Source organism: Carettochelys insculpta, chromosome 3 (assembly GCF_033958435.1).
Source record: "Carettochelys insculpta isolate YL-2023 chromosome 3, ASM3395843v1, whole genome shotgun sequence".
NCBI classification, from domain to species: domain Eukaryota; kingdom Metazoa; phylum Chordata; order Testudines; family Carettochelyidae; genus Carettochelys; species Carettochelys insculpta.
Genome location: NC_134139.1, coordinates 188,775,164 through 188,791,118, shown reverse-complemented (window position 1 = coordinate 188,791,118; position 15,955 = coordinate 188,775,164).

The following is a 15,955-nucleotide window of genomic DNA, read 5'->3' as shown; positions in this document are numbered from 1 at the left end:
CCCCACACCTGTTCCCTACCCATGCCGAGGCATGCCTACCTCCCACGAGGGACAGCACAGCTGCTAGAGCAGGGCTCCAACACTTGCTGAGAGACACGGTGCTTTCCAGCTAGCCATAGTGCCAGAGCAGCCCTCAGGATTGCACTGGCCCCAGGCAGAGGTGCTTCAGCAGCACCACACCGGTTCTGACTGGTGGGACCGGATGATCATGGGGCAGTGGGACGAACAGCAGTGGCTCCAGAACTTCTGCATGCAGAAGAACGTTGCCCTGGAGCTCTGTGCCTGGCTTGCCTCTGCATCTGGAGACAGGACACCTGGCTGCGGCCTGCCATCCCTGAGGAGAAGGGAGCAGCAGCCGCGGGCAGCTGGGCCATCATATTCTGCCAGATGCCGGTGAAGACGTCGAAGCAGGACATGAGTTGGTCCCAGGCCTGAGACCGCCACTCCTGGTTGTCCAGCACTCACTGCTCCAAGAGCTCCATCGTCCTCCAGAGTGTTGTGGTCTCTCTGGAGGTCCTCCTGCACCCAGCAACAGCTCTTCCAGCTGTGGGCACACCCTGTTGCTCAGGTGGAGCTGGCTCACCCTGACGGTGGTGCAGTGCTGGCTTGCTCTGGTGCTGGAGCGGGTGGCTCACCTTGATGGGGAGGTGGGGCTGGCCTGGCCCTCTGACAGTGAAAGTCCTGCTGTAAGGAAGACAAGGAGTCAGTCATGCAACACAGGCCCTGAGGCCGTGCTCCTCACCATGAGCAGCAACCAACACCCCAAGGCCAAGGGATGGGAATGTCCTGGGAGCAGAGGCATGTGTGGCTTGCACAGTGGGCCCTGCTGCCCAGGAGCTCCACAGTGCCTCTGGGACCAGGCCGACTGCTGTGCCCCCTCCGGGTATGGGCTAGTGGCCAAAGGAGGTGTCCAGCCACAAAGGGGTCCTTGCATGGGTGGCAGGTGAGCTCTCAGCAGGTGCTGCCTCACGCCTGCAAACATGCCCATGTGCTGGGAGCTGCACTCCTTGGCATTTCTAGGATCAGGCCGTCACCCTTATGGCCAGCCCGCTTCCAGCCATGGCAGGTGCTAGCAGCGCTCCCCCATCGTCCCCCAGAGCCTGGGGCTCGTCCAGCCTCCAGTGAGGCTGGCAGCAGGCTGTCGCCCATGCGCAGGGGCTGCCTGCTGGATTCAGGTGGCACACACTACCCTGCACGTTGTTCCACATGCTGGGACCGCAGTGCAAGGTCCCGCCTGAGCCAGCCAGGCGATGCTCACAGCACACCCTGTCTGCACCCACCTCCCACGTCCTGGGGTGTGTGATGCGGGGTGCTCACCAGAGGGACCTTCACCCAGCTCCGAGGATGCCCTGGAGGTTGCCTGGCTCGTGGGCACCAACTCCAAGAGGATCACAAGAGTGGTCCTGCTCGTCTCAGACCCTGTGTCTGCCTCTGGCTCCGGCAGGGGTTGGGTCCCAGCGTGCTGTTCCTCCTCTTCCTCTGGGGGCTCTGGCTGTGGGGAGGTGGCTCCAGCACTACGTCGATGGGGGCAGTCGCAGGGGTTGTGTCATCAGCCCCCAGGAGCTGGGGCAGCTCCCTGTAGTAGGGGCAGGTGTGGGTCCTGCCCCAGACCTCCAGCTGGCGTCGTGGGCCCAGGTGTAGCCCTGCCGAGGTTCTATCACCTTCACCCTCACCTGTTCCGTGGTGCGGGTGGGGTGGCCCCATTCGACAAGTGCAGCGCCCGGCTAGGTGTATGCAGGGGCATTGCGCCACTTCGCCTTGGGTCAAGGAGGGTCTCTTCCTCGCCCCACAGCTCTAGGCGGCCCTGGTACAGGATGGGGCCCACTTCTTGGTGCCCAGGGTGGGTCATGGGGCTCCTCGGGCTGCTCCCTTGACACTGGTTGGCTGGAAAGGAGTGGCTGTGAGGGCATGGGGGGCTGCAGTCTGTAGCTCTGCTGCTTCCACACTCTCAGCTTCCCACCGCAGGGTTTGCCAGGCTCCCTGCAGCTTCAAGAACGGCTGGAGGCAGGTGCTGTAGAGCTCTGATTGCTGTGGACAGGGTGTCCCTCAGGGCACCTGCATGCCACTCTGGAGGCCTTTTCTGTTGATGGAAGGTCCCCAGGAACGTTCAGACTGGCTTTCTGCAGACACATATCTGTCGAGAGCAGCTTTCTTCCTGGTGGAGAGTGGGATAACACTGTTGACCAAAACGCCACGTTCTTTCGGTTTACTGTCAACAGAACGCCTTGTGAACGTAGACGCCCCGCAGTCTTTGTCGACAAAACCCTCTTGAGTAGACATAGTCGCAGCTGAGAATCAAGGCCTGTAATGGAGCAACACAGACCAAACTGCAGTTCTGTGCGCGGTGCAGACACACCATCTCAATCCAGCACTGTACAGGATACCTTTGCAACCCATTGTCACGGCCCCTCATCCCATGCCAAAAGCAGTGAGGCTCTGTGTTCAGAGCCTCTTGTTTATACAGTGTGATCAGGGCTTTCTCTGCACTGATTTTAGCATTCAGAGTTATAAAACTGACTGGGCCAGATCCTTAGCTGGCGTAAACCAAGGTTGGTTGAGTGATGCTGAGCCACAAGCCACGCCGTCTCCAAGGAGCTGAGCGAAGGGCCCTCTGGCCCATTATATTCAATAAATCAATACTGAAGCCTGACCAGAAAGAAAATGTGCATACCACAATTCTGGTCAGAGCCAAGCAGATTGCACTGTTTCTTTTAAAAATATTTATTCTTGTTAAGGGAGTAAACCCTGACAGAAAATCCGGAGTGGAGTCCGAAGGTGGTTCGGTGTCAACTTCTGGCACTGTCTCGGCAACTCCTGTAGCTGAGCTGGTACCAGACATGGAGGTTATCCTCTCCTTTGGACTACATCAGTAAAGCCGAGAGGGGGACACTGGTGTCTGCGCAGCCCAGTGTCTCCATAATAAGTGCCCAGGCTCGTGCCCGGAGAGGTACTCCAGCATTGCTGAACAGCGTTGCGTCAACACGGGAGGCAACAGATACCGGTTATAAGCTCTTGCTCGATTGGCGTAGAGAACGAGCGCCAGGGGTTGCCTTCGATGGTGGGAGAGATCCTTGCATCTCACTGGACAGTCACTGCCCGCCTCAAACTGGGCAGCCCCCAGCCAATAGGGTACTGTCCCACCACAGTTCACCTGCCTCGCTGGGTGCGTGAGGCTTAAGTTTCCCGAACCTGACAAGTGACTGAAATTTGGGCACCAGGCAAACCAATAAGAAAATCAACAGGAAATGAGAAACATCAACAATTTAAGCTTGCTTGCAGGAATGTGCGGACCATGCTGACCGGCTTGACTGAAGATCTTCAGGCCATCAGTGACACCCGAAACACCGCTGTCATCAACGAGGAACTGAAGAGGCTCCGAGTTGATATCGCTGCACTGCAAGAGATGCGACTCGCAGATTTGGGATCTCTAAAGGAAAAGGACCACACCTTTTTCTGACAGGGTAAAGCCCAAGAAGAACCCGGAGAGCATGGTGTTGGCTTTGCTGTCAGAAACACCCTTCTACAAATGGTGGATTTAGTCATGGGCGGATCAGAAAGACTTCTTCGAATCACGCTTCAAACTTGCGCCGGTCCCGTCCACCTGATCAGCGCTTATGCTCCAACCCTGTACGCCACACCAGAAGTAAAAGACAAGTTCTGTGACATGCTTAGTGCTGCTGTAGTGCAAATACCTACTCGTGAACAACTGTACATCTTGGGTGACTTCAGTGCAAGAGTTGGAGCTGATTGGGCCTCATGGCCTTCCTGCTTAGGACACTTCAGTGTGGGAAAAATGAATGACAGTGGACAGCGTCTCCTTGAACTGTGCACGTACCACAGTCTGTGCGTCACAAACACATTCTTCCAAACGAAGCCACAGCACAGAGTGTCGTGGAGACACCCACGCTCAAAGCACTGGCATCAACTAGATGTGGTCATCACTAGGCGTAATAACCTCAAAAACGTCCTTCTCACATGCAGCTATCATAGTGCTGACTGTGATACAGATCACTCGCTAGTTTGCTCCAAGCTCAAGCTGAGACTCAAGAAGCTGCACCGATCTAAACCTGCTGGAAGGCCCCGCATTGACGCCAGAAAGACGGCAAACTCGGAGAAAGCTGAAAAGTTCAGAGAGACCCTCCAGGAAAATCTGCGCAGCAGCCCTGGGGGCGCCGATGCGACTTCCAAATGGCAACATCTGAGGGATACAGTTTACAACACGGCCTTGTTGGTGTTTGGAAGAAGAGCTAGAAACACGAACGACTGGTTCGAAGCTAACTCCAATGAGATGATTCCAGTCGTTGAAAAGAAGCACACTGCACTCCTGGGCTACGTCTACACGTGCCCCAAACTTCGAAATGGCCATGCAAATGGCCATTTCGAAGTTTACTAATGAAGCGCTGACATGCATATTCAGCGCTTCATTAGCATACGGGCGGCAGCGGCGCTTCGAAATTGACGAGCCTTGCCGCCGCGCGGCGCGTCCAGACGGGGCTCCTTTTCGAAAGCACGCCACCTACTTCGAAGTCCCCTTATTCCCGTGAGCTCATGGGAATAAGGGGACTTCGAAGAAGGTGGCGTCCTTTCGAAAAGGAGCCCCGTCTGGCCGCGCCGCGCGGCGGCAAGGCTCGTCAATTTCGAAGCGCCGCTGCCGCCCGCATGCTAATGAAGCGCTGAATATGCATTTCAGCGCTTCATTAGTAAACTTCGAAATGGCCATTTGCATGGCCATTTCGAAGTTTGGGGCACGTGTAGACACAGCCCTGGAGTCCAAACGCTCACCGAGCCAGAGTACCCAGCAAGCACTTAAAGAGGCCAGAAGAACAGTACAGCAGACAGCCAGGCGCTGTGCCAACAACCACTGGCTCCAGCTATGCAGCAGCATCCAGACCTGTGCTGACTTTGGTAATCTCAGAGGAATGTACGAGGGTATGAGGAAGGCATTAGGACCCACCTAGAACAAAATGGCACCTCTGAAATCCAAATCTGGTGAAGTCATTGCTGACAAAGCCAAACAGATGGAGTGCTGGGTTGAGCACTACTCCGAGCTGTACTCATGCGAGAACGTTGTGGTTGATGCAGCCCTCGATGCTGTCGAGCTCCTACCAGTAATAGACGAACTGGATCAAGAACCGACTGTGGATGAACTGAAGAGAGCCATTGACAGCATTGCAGCAGGAAAGGCCCCTGGCCAGGATGGTATACCACCAGAGGTAATCAAGTGTGCCGCGGACACGCTCCTGGAACCCCTGCATGAGCTACTGTGCCTGTGCTGGAAAGAGGGTGACGTTCCACAGGATATGCACGACGCTAACATTGTAACGTTGTATAAGAACAAAGGAGACAGAAGTGACTGCAACAACTACCGTGGAATTTCCCTCCTAAGCGTCACTGGTAAACTGTTCGCTTGCGTCATCCTTGGCAAACTCCAGAAGATTGCTGAGAGGGTGTACCCTGAATCGCAGTGCGGATTCCGCGCAGAGAGGTCTACCGTTGACATGGTCTTCTCTCTAAGGCAGCTGCAGGAAAAGTGCAGGGAGCAGAGGAAGCCACTCTACATAGCCTTCATCGACCTGACCAAGCCCTTTGACTTGGTCAGCAGGGATGGTCTGTTCAAACTGCTCCACAAGATAGGCTGTCCTCCACGGTTACTCAAGATGATCCAGTCATTCCATGAAGACATGAGAGGAACCATCCAATATGATGGTGCATTATCGGATGCTTTCAGAATCAGGAGCGGCATCAAACAAGGATGCGTGCTTGCTCCGACATTGTTCGGGATCTTCTTCGCACTCCTCCTGAAGCATGCCTTTGGATCTTCAACAGAGGGCATCTTGCTGCACACAAGATCTGATGGGAAACTGTTTAACCTTGCAAGGCTGAAAGCTAAGTCTAAGGTGCGGGAAGCCCTCATCAGGGACATGCTGTTCGCAGATGCTGCTGCTGTAGTGTCTCACACAGAAGACCAGCTTCAAAAACTGCTGGATCAGTTCTCCAAAGTGTGCAAGGACTTTGGGCTTACCATCAGCCTAAAGAAGACAAACGTACTCGGTCAGGATGTTGCTGAATCCCCATCAATTAGCATTGACAACTATACGTTAGAGGTCATCCATGAGTTTGTTTACCTTGGGTCCACCATCACTGACACCCTGTCATTGGACACCGAGCTAAATAGGAGGATCGGAAAAGCGGCCACAACTCTGTCCAGACTCAGCAAGAGAGTGTGGAATAACAACAAGCTGTACACTCACACCAAAATACAAGTCTACAGAGCCTGCATCCTCAGCACCCTCCTTTATGGCAGCGAGACTTGGACCCTGTATGCCCGCCAGGAAAAGAGGCTGAACGTCTTCCACTTGCACTGCCTCAGGCGCATCCTTGGAATATCATGGAAGGACAGAGTGACCAACACCGCCATCCTCAAGTAAGCTGGAATCCCAACCATGCACACCCTTCTCAGGCAGCGTCAACTCTGCTGGCTTGGCCATGTCCACAGGATGAATGATGGAAGGATTCCAAAAGACATCCTGTATGGTGAGCTAGCCTCTGGCACACCTCCCGGATGCCCCCAGTTGCACTACAAAGATGTCTGCAAGAGAGACCGCAGAGAGGTAGACATTGAGCTGGACAACTGGGAAGAACAAGCAGACGACTGCAGCAGATGGAGGCGGGGTTACACAAGGGCCTTCAGAAGGGCGAGTTGAAGATCAGACAGCTAACAGAGGAGAAGCGAGTGCACAAAAAGCACAATAAGGACTTGCCAGACACCCACTACATCTGCAAGAGATGCAGCAAGGACTCTCACTCTCGTGTGGGTCTTCATAGTCACAATAGACGCTGTAAATGAAGTCCTCAATTGAAACTTTAAAGGGCGCGATCCATAGTCTATGCAGACTGAAGGATGCCTACCTATTCTTGTGAAGATTGTTGGACTGGACAGGTGTGCAGGGGCCAGATCTCTGTATATTCCCAAGACTGGTACAGTGCCAGCAAGGACAGTACCACCTTCTCTACTCCAGCACTCCCAGCGGCCCAGAATGCCTGGGCTTGTACAAGTTAAGGTAGAGGTATATCCTTGGCAGGTTCAGGCCTGCAGTAAGATGAATATATCAGGCTGAGGAGCCTTTCAACTTCCTTCCCTACAACAGGGATGAGCAAATTTTTTACATCAGGCCTCATTTTTCATCCCTGCAATTAGCAGGGTCCCCCCAACCTGTCTAAAGTAATCCAAACAAATGGAAAATCAGTTTATGTTCATACAACAAAAAAAAAAAACCCTTTTGGCATGTGTAAGAAAATAAGTCTGTAGACTGTAAAGACTTTATTAATTGGCATATAACTGTGAATACATGTACAGAAAAACAGTCACATATTTCAATGTTTTCAATGAGATGTATGAGCCTGAGACCCAGCAGCTGATCATGCTGTGCCCCTGTTTTGAAATTTCACACCCCCACAGAGGGGTTCCCGCTCCACATTTTGCTCACCCCAGCCTACATCATACCAGGATATTCCATTAACTGGGGCCCCAAGAGATGTTGATGAGATTGATCAGTGGCTAGATCAAAGCCGCAGCCATGGAGAAGTTGAAAGACTGTAAAATGGGGAGCCAAAATTAATCACAACATGAACTGCAAGTAATTTTTAGCTTTGTTTTAGCTGAGTGTAATTTAAAATGAGATGATCAGAATGGAGAGCAGTAGTACAGAAGAAAGGCGGCAGAATGCAGGCAGTTCCGCGGAGCGTTCCCCAGCAAAACCCTGCTCAGGCCATTCAAACAGGTCATTACTGGATTTACCTGCCACTGGTGTGAGGTGGCTCAATGCAAGCCATAGGGAGAAACTCCGGTGGAATGCCAACAAGCCGGTTGTGTGAGAGGAACAGGCTGGGGGAAGAGAGACAGGAGGAGAGAACTGGAGTAACTATCCTCTGAGATAGTAACAGAGAGATAGCCGTGCTGGTCTGTGTACTACCAAACAAAAAAGCAGTCCAGTAGCACTTTAAGGACAAGCAAAATAATTTATTAGGTGATGAACTTTCATGGGGCAGACCCACTTCTTCAGATGGAGTCTGTCCCACGAAAGCTTGTCACCTAATAAACAATTTTGTTAGTCTTTAAAGTGCTACTGGACTGCTTTTTTGTTTTGATATCCTCTGAGATGTGCTAGGAAAGTAAGTTGAAAGGCTTCTGTGCCTGATGTATTCATCTTACTGCATTCCCAGACCTGCCACGGATATCTCTTGACCCTAACTAGCAAAAGCCCTGGTATTCTGAACCTCTGTTGAACATTTTTCAACCTCCATTTCCATATCCTTAAAGTACCCTGCAACTTAGTGCAATTCAGGATAGGTGGCTACCCCTGTTCGATAGAGGGCTGCATGACAGGCTCTTGAGCCTGCCACCTTTCTAGCTAACTACTTGGTTAATCCCCTCGATCTAGGTCTGCAGTCCAACCACCCAACAGCACAGCGCATTATTTACACAGCATTATGTACATTCGGGAGTTTTGCTCAGCCCATTAAGAGGATAGGGGTTATTTGTAAAACTCGGATCTGAATTCAGATTTATATTTTGGACACCCCATGATTATATATTTGAAACACTTCATGGTGTGTGGGTTTGGGCCCATCACTTCGTTAAGCTCTGACAAAAAATTGATTATACTTAGAACAGAATCCAAATATAGTGTACTGTCATGCTACATTGTATTTACTAATGCTTTGCAGATTTTTTAGTCATGATAGGCTGACATATATTTGAATTTATGTGCAGTACCTTGTGTAACAAACTACCCATCTATGTCATTACCACACTGTAATTCTTTTCTTAAACCCTCCCCTTTCCCCATCTTTATTTATTCTAATCACTTTTTATGCGCATGTAGGTTTCACATTTCGTTCACAGAATTTCTGAGCTATACATATTTATATTCATAACCCATTTTCCATAAAGCAGGGGGCAAGAGGGGATCTGTCACACTGAGCATTGTAGTTTTACTCAGCAATAGCTTTCTCCAGGTGTAGGGGTGATGTTTCAGAATTTCCATTTTAAAGATACCACCCTCCTAATTCAGAGGAAAAATAGAGATTTTAAAAAAATGGGAGTTTTATTCAATGCAATGTGTCAAACAAGGAGGTACTCAAACCCACCTTTCAAGAGATGCTCAATGTAAATCAGCAAGCTTCTCAAGTCAAGACCAAGACAGTGATAGGTTTAAAGGTATGCCCATGAGATTATTCAGAGCAGAGGTGTATGATTGCCAGTACGTCTGTCTTGTAGTGACTTGATAATGGACTCAACAGACTTGCCTATTTTAGAAAAAAAAAAATCACTGTACAGAATCTGTTGAGAATGAAGCAATAAATAATAACTCGGAACATCCTACCCTAGAGGCTACTGTATGGGAAAAATAAAAATGACAGGATCTCTCCTTCCTGATTCTCCTGCAAAAGGCTTGGATTTCACAGCTCTCGTGTACAGAATGATTTAATGATGCAAAGGGGAAAGTAACATTTTCTTTCGGGCTATTTCCCATTCTCACTTATACCAGTGTAAATCTGGAGTAATACCTTTGACCTCAGGGGAATTACTCTAGGTTCATCATGATCAGAGAGTGGAATCTGATGCTTAGGCTACGTCTACACATACTGGGAATGTCGATGGCTGTTACGCCATTCTAGGTATGCCAACTGCATACCTGAAATCGATTTTGCAGCATCAACATTGGTCCCTGTCCTCACTGCAGAATGTCGAGGGGAGAGCTTCTCCTGCTGACATACCTTAATCCTTGCAGCTCACAAGGAGTTCTGGGATCAATATGGACCTTGGAACATGCTGTTTCATGCATGCGTGAAAAGGAACCCCGGAAGATCAAACCTAAGTGTTCGATCCTCCATGGCCAGTGTAGACCTACCTGAGAGGGGAACATAAGAGTCAAGTTAATTAACAGGCTAGTCCAGAGTGCTCTAGCCACAGAGCAGTGACTTCTTGTACCGGGGGAGGTGCTACTGTGGTAAATGGAATCTTATATGAAGAAATCTGGGTAGAAATCCGGGGTTCTCAGAACAAATTATTAGGCAGTCTTGGCGTGTGACCACTAACTTGGGCTGGTGGCTTCACTCACACTTTCTCCTAAAATACTTAATTATCTTTGGGGAAAAACAAACGAATATGCACATACACATGTCTGAATCAGTGCAATTTATTTCCACCTAATAAGTGTGTTGTGAAAAGTGATATTAATAAATGTACACGTATCACTTTTCACAGCAGATGTATTCAGCCCTGATGAGCCTGGGGACAAATTAAGTTCTGGATAGGGCGTCAGGGGAGGCAGCGAGGCCTGGGGGGGATGGGTAGTGGGTGGCCAGGGGAGGCAGTGAGGCACCAGAGCTTGAAGCCCCATGGCTAGAGCCTGCCACCAAAAAGCCCAAAGCCTAAAGCCTGAGGACCACTGCCCCTGGGAAGCTGAGGCACTCACCAGCTGTCAGCTCCTCCAGTGCTGAGCCCCAGGTGCCTCCCAAGGAACCATTCTGGCAGCTCCAGCAACCAACACCAAAACAGTGGACCCAGGGGCACCGGGGGGAGGGGCTGCTGCTTTGCCCCCCCCCGCCCCACCAATCACAGCCCAGGAGGCTGTGGGCACAAACAAAGCCCCTCGTGGCTGCATTTGAGAAACAATGGTATAAACAGACTAAAAAATAGGCCCCATGCCCGTGAAACAGACCCTGCCTATAGTGTCAATTCACTGAAAACACTATAGCCATCCCAATGTACTCAAGAACAACAAGAAGTCCTGTGGCACCTTGTAGACTATAAGTCTACACCCTGTCAGTCTACAAGCTGCCACAGGACTTCTTGTTGTTCTCGAAGATACAGACTAGCACGGCGACCTCTCTGACAGTTGTCACCAATATACTCAGTATCACAAACAGAAACAAGAATTTATCGTTGGAGGGCTATAATAGCTCACCTATTTTCGTTTATTCATTGTGTTTTTGTAGCACCTCAGAGTCCCCCATCATGGAGCAGAACCTTCTTGCGCTAGGTGCTGTACAGAACAAAGACAGCCCCTCCTCCAAAGAGTTTACAGTTTACTTTATCCCCTTAGAATCCCAGAATCATAGGACTGGAAGGGATCTCAAGAGATCATTTAGTCCGGGCCCCTGCACTCCTAACAGGACCAAGAGGGATAGTTAGTGAGAGCATTTTCTGTGTTGCTGAATTGCAGACCTGTAGGGTGTGTCTGCACAGCAAAGTTATTTCAGGATAATGGCCACTATTCCGAAATAACTTTGCAAACATCTGCACAGCAAAACGATTATTTCAAAATTGCAGGCAGCATATTTCAAATTCTGCAAACCTCATTCTATAAGGAATAGCCCCTATTCCAAAATAGATATTTCGGAATAGGGGCTGTGTGGACAGGAAACGGGCTATTTCAAAATAAGCTCTGGTGCTTCCAGGAGCTGTACTCCAAAATAGGCTCTATTGTGTGTGGATGCTGTATTTTGAAGTAGCTGAGCACTATTTCAAAACGCATTTTGTATGCAGACACACTAATTTGAAATAAGCTATTTCAGGAAATTTCTTCCAGAATAGCTTGTTCTTAAGTAACTCTGCTGTGTAGACATAGCCTAGGGGATGGAAGTGAGCAGCTGTTAAGCAGCACACAACAACACTAAGCAACGAGAAGCACTGAAAGGTATTTGGATCATTTTCAGCGGCAGGGGGAATTTTAGCTAGGCAGCACACAATTTCTCCTCCATTGAAATTCAGTCAAGATTCCCGCATTCATCTGCTTGTTATGAAAACAAATGGCAAGTAACTGTAATGACCGAGTGTACTGAGCTCCTCTGTGATTAAGTTTATGTCTACACTAGACATAGCAGTCGACTCCTGATACACAATTTTAACTACGCCAATCGTGCAGCTAAAATTGACTTATCAGTGGTTGACTATAATGGCTGTCTATGTGGAAGAAGGTTGAAGGGAGTGTTTCTCCCATTGACCTTCCTTAATCCTCATTGATCATGAGGAGTTCCGGGATCGACTTTGTCCCCAGAGAGTGCCATTTTGTGCATGTGTGAATTGAAACCCTGGATAGAGAATGGGAAGGGTCTATGCATTAAAAAGAGGTGGGGAATCTTTTGGGCACAGAGGGGGTGTGTGTGTCCATGCACTACCCCCGCTCAAGCATCCTTGCAGCCCTGGGAGCTCTGAGGACAGCCTGAGCTCTCATCCCCACCTGTACCCAAACTCCCCCTCAGAGCCTGCACTCTGCACCCCCTCCTGCACCCCAATCTCCTGCCCCAGCCCAGAGCGTGCACCCAGCATCCATACAAACTTCCTCCCAGAGCTTTAGGCAGCTGGGGGAGGAGGAGTTTGAGTGGAGGAGGGGTGCAGGCTCTAGGCTTTCAGGCACCACCAACCTTTCTGCAAACTTGCCACCCACCTTGGGGGAAGGGGTGGAGTCAGAGCAGGACACTGGGGAATATCTGTTGTGGGAGAGGTTAAGCCCTGGAAATGTAAAAATCTGCCCCTATGAACACAGGCCTCTCCTCTTACAGACACTAACCCAGCAAAACACTTAAGCATATGTACAAATTTAAGTATGTGAGTCAGTTCCACTGATTTCAGTGGGAATATATAGGAGCGTAAATGCTTCTGCTGGATAAAGGCATTAGAGCAAAATCCAACTCCGTGTGTAGGCCTTGTTCCCAAGAAAAAAACACTGTACAATCCTGCCCACCTGGTTCCTCCCATGGCAGTATTCCCAGATTGAATGCAGTCTGGGGACATTGGTCTCATCATGGACAGCAATGAGTCTTCCTCGTTGCTGTATTTAGCACCAGGGTGCTCGACAGATAAGACACGTGGTCCAAATTGTTTGAATTACTAAGAAGCCGCGTCTACACGAGCCGGCGACTTCGAAGGAGCCATGCCAACTTCGAAATAGCGCCCGCCGCGTCTACATGTGGCGAGCACTATTTTGAAGTTGAAATCGATGTAAGGCGGCAAGACGTCGAAGTCGCTGTCCCCATCAGGACATGGGAATATCTCCCTACTTCGACGTTGAAGTGGGGTCCTCCATGGCGGCCATCAGCTGAGGGGTTGAGAGACGCTCTCTCCAGCCCCTGAGCTCTGTGGTCGCCGCGTGCAGCAGCCCCTTAAAGCTCCCCGCCCCCTTATTTCCTGTTCAGGAAGCTGAGAGCTTGTGCAGGCAGCAGCACAGCCACGTGATCAGCCTGCACGTCCCTTGTCAGCCGCAGCCCACCATCCTGCACCCCATGGCATCCAGCCAGCCCCCCAAGCGCCCCCAGGGCACCCACCCCAAGGGGAGCCAGGGCTCCCAGGCTGGCAGCCAGCCGGAGAAGAGGCAGCAGGGCCCCTCCTGGACAGAGGCCAAGATCTGGGACCTGCTGGGGCTCTGGGGCGAGGAGGAGGTGCTCCAGGTAATGGGGAGCAAGAGGCGGAACGCGGATGCATTCGCTTGGCTGGCTGAGGGCCTGGCTGCCCGGTGTCACCCTGCCTGCACTCCTGACCACGTCAGGAGAAAGGTCAAGGAGCTGCGGCAGGGTTATGCCTGGGCCCGGGACGCGGCCAGCCGATCTGGGGCCACCCTCGCCACTTGCCCCTTTTACAGGGAGCTCAGGGCCATCCTGGGCCCCCGGCACACCTCCTCCCCCCTGGCCACTCTTGACATCTTGGCCGACGAGCCCCAGCAGGCCCCAGAGATGGAGTCTGCCCCGGAGGCAAGCCCTGCACCCCAGGGGCCCCCCCAGGAGCCCACCCCTGGGATGCCAGAGGAGGAGGAGGGGGACTCCTCCAGCGACGGGGGGCTCCGCATTGCCCTCCCATCCCGCAGCTCCAGCAGGGCATCCACCCAATGGGTGTCCCCCGACCGTGGGAGCGGACCATCAGGTATGTACCCCCCCGGTGCACTCCCCCGGGGTTAAGGGGCAGGAACAAGAGACATGACCAGGGCCTTCCACATGCCCAGATGACCATGGCCCCAAGGACAGCAGTGTCATGTCCCTCAGAAGAGTGCATCAGCCCCTGCCCCCCGAGCAGGACAGTGCCATGCCCCATCCCTGGGCATGAGGGGAGCGGAACCTAGGGTCCCCCGTGGGGAGGGGTGGGACACCCATCAGCAGCAGCAGCACCTCTGGGGGACGGGGATGGGGAACCAGCAGCAGAGGGGTGGGGGGACAAAGGCCATGGGTCAGGGCCCACACGAACGGCTGTCTCCACTCTTGTTACCCCCTGTGTTCCGCAGCTGCATCCATTGGAGGGCCCGGAGAGCGCCGGCGAGGTGTCCGTGGTCCCGGAGAGCCCACCGGGGCCATCCCAGCAGGCCAGCCCCTCAGTGGAGCTCCGACCAGCCCCAGGCCGAGGCCAACGGAGGAGCCACCTGCGGACGGCCATGGACCCCCAGCTGCTCGCGACTCTCCGCCATCAGCTGGAGGTGTCGGAGCAGCGCCTGCGGGTGGAGGAGTGGCGGCTAGAGCTCCAGGAGTGAGTGCTGGACTGGCGCCAGGAGGCTTGGGGGGCCTTCATGTGCACTTTCGACCGCATTGTGCAGCACCTGCCCCCCCGCCCCACCGTGCCACCCGCCACTCTGCCCGCCGCTGCACCTGCTGTCCCTCCACCGTCTGCCACCCTGGGGCCTGCCGCCGAGGGGGATCATGGGCCCGCAGACACGAGCCGGCCATATTTGCCGGTTCTCCCGGCCCCCACCCAGCCTCGACCAGGGCTCCGGCCGAGGCGTGGGTCGCGCCCCCCCCAACACCGGGCGCTGGACATTAGGGTGCGGGGCCGAGGACGTGCCTCCCCCTTTGTACATATTCCCCCATTTGTAAATAGTTTTTGTTGGACCCCTGTTTTAGTAGCTGCCCCCCCATGTACATAGTTCCCCCCTTTTCTTCTGTTAATAATAAGGTTGCACTGTTTTGTTTGAAACAACATTTCCATTTATTTCAAAGAAAAGTGGGTGTGTGTGTGCTCTTGGGTGCTCTGTGGTGTGGGCGTGAGGTAAGGGAGTGTTGTGGAGGGTGGGGGGGGTGCAGTGGGTGGCTCACCCGCAGCTGGCTCTGCCAGTGTTCACCCCACAGCCTGGTCAAAATGGGCCCGCAGGGCATCCCGGACCCAGATCTCGTCAGGGTCAACCTGGTGACTGGGGGCAGTGGGTGGCTGGACGTCAGCCCTGCCAGCCTCCACAGCCCAGCCCTGGAAGAAGGCCTCTCCCTTGCTCTCCACCAGGTTGTGGAGTGCGCTGCACGTGCCCACAACCTGGGGGATGTTGGTGAAGCCTGCATCCAGGCGGGTGAGGAGACACCGCCAGCGCCCTTTGAGGTGGCCAAAAGTGCGCTAGACCACCTGGCGCACATGGTTCAAGCACATGTTGAACCGCTCCTGGCTGGCTGTGACATGGCCGGTGTAGGGGGTGCATGAGCCAGGGCCAGAGGGGGTACGCCGTGTCTGTGACGACGCAGAGGGGCATGGTGGTGTTCCCCACAGGGATCTCTCACTGGGGGCTGTAGGTCCCTGCCTCCAGCCGGCAGCACAGGCCCGAATTTCTGAACACCTGGGTGTCGTGGCTGCTGCCAGGCCAGCCAACGTAAATGTCCAGGAAGCAGCCCTGGCTGTCCTCCAAGGCCTGGAGGACCATGGAATGGTATCCCTTCCTATTGAGGAAGCATCCTCCGCTGTGCTCCGGGGCACAGATGGGGATATGGGTCCCATCCAGAGCCCCAAAGCAATTTGGGAAGTCCAGGCTGGCAAACCCTGCGATGGCAGCATCCGTTTCCCCAAGCTGCACGAGTCTGTGGAGGAGCAGGGCATTGATTGTGCGGATGACCTTCAGGGGACGGACATGAGAGAGCACTGGTGAGGGATGTGCAGGGTGTGTCTGGCCCTCCACCCCTGCCCCGCCCCGCCCACCAAAGAGCTCCC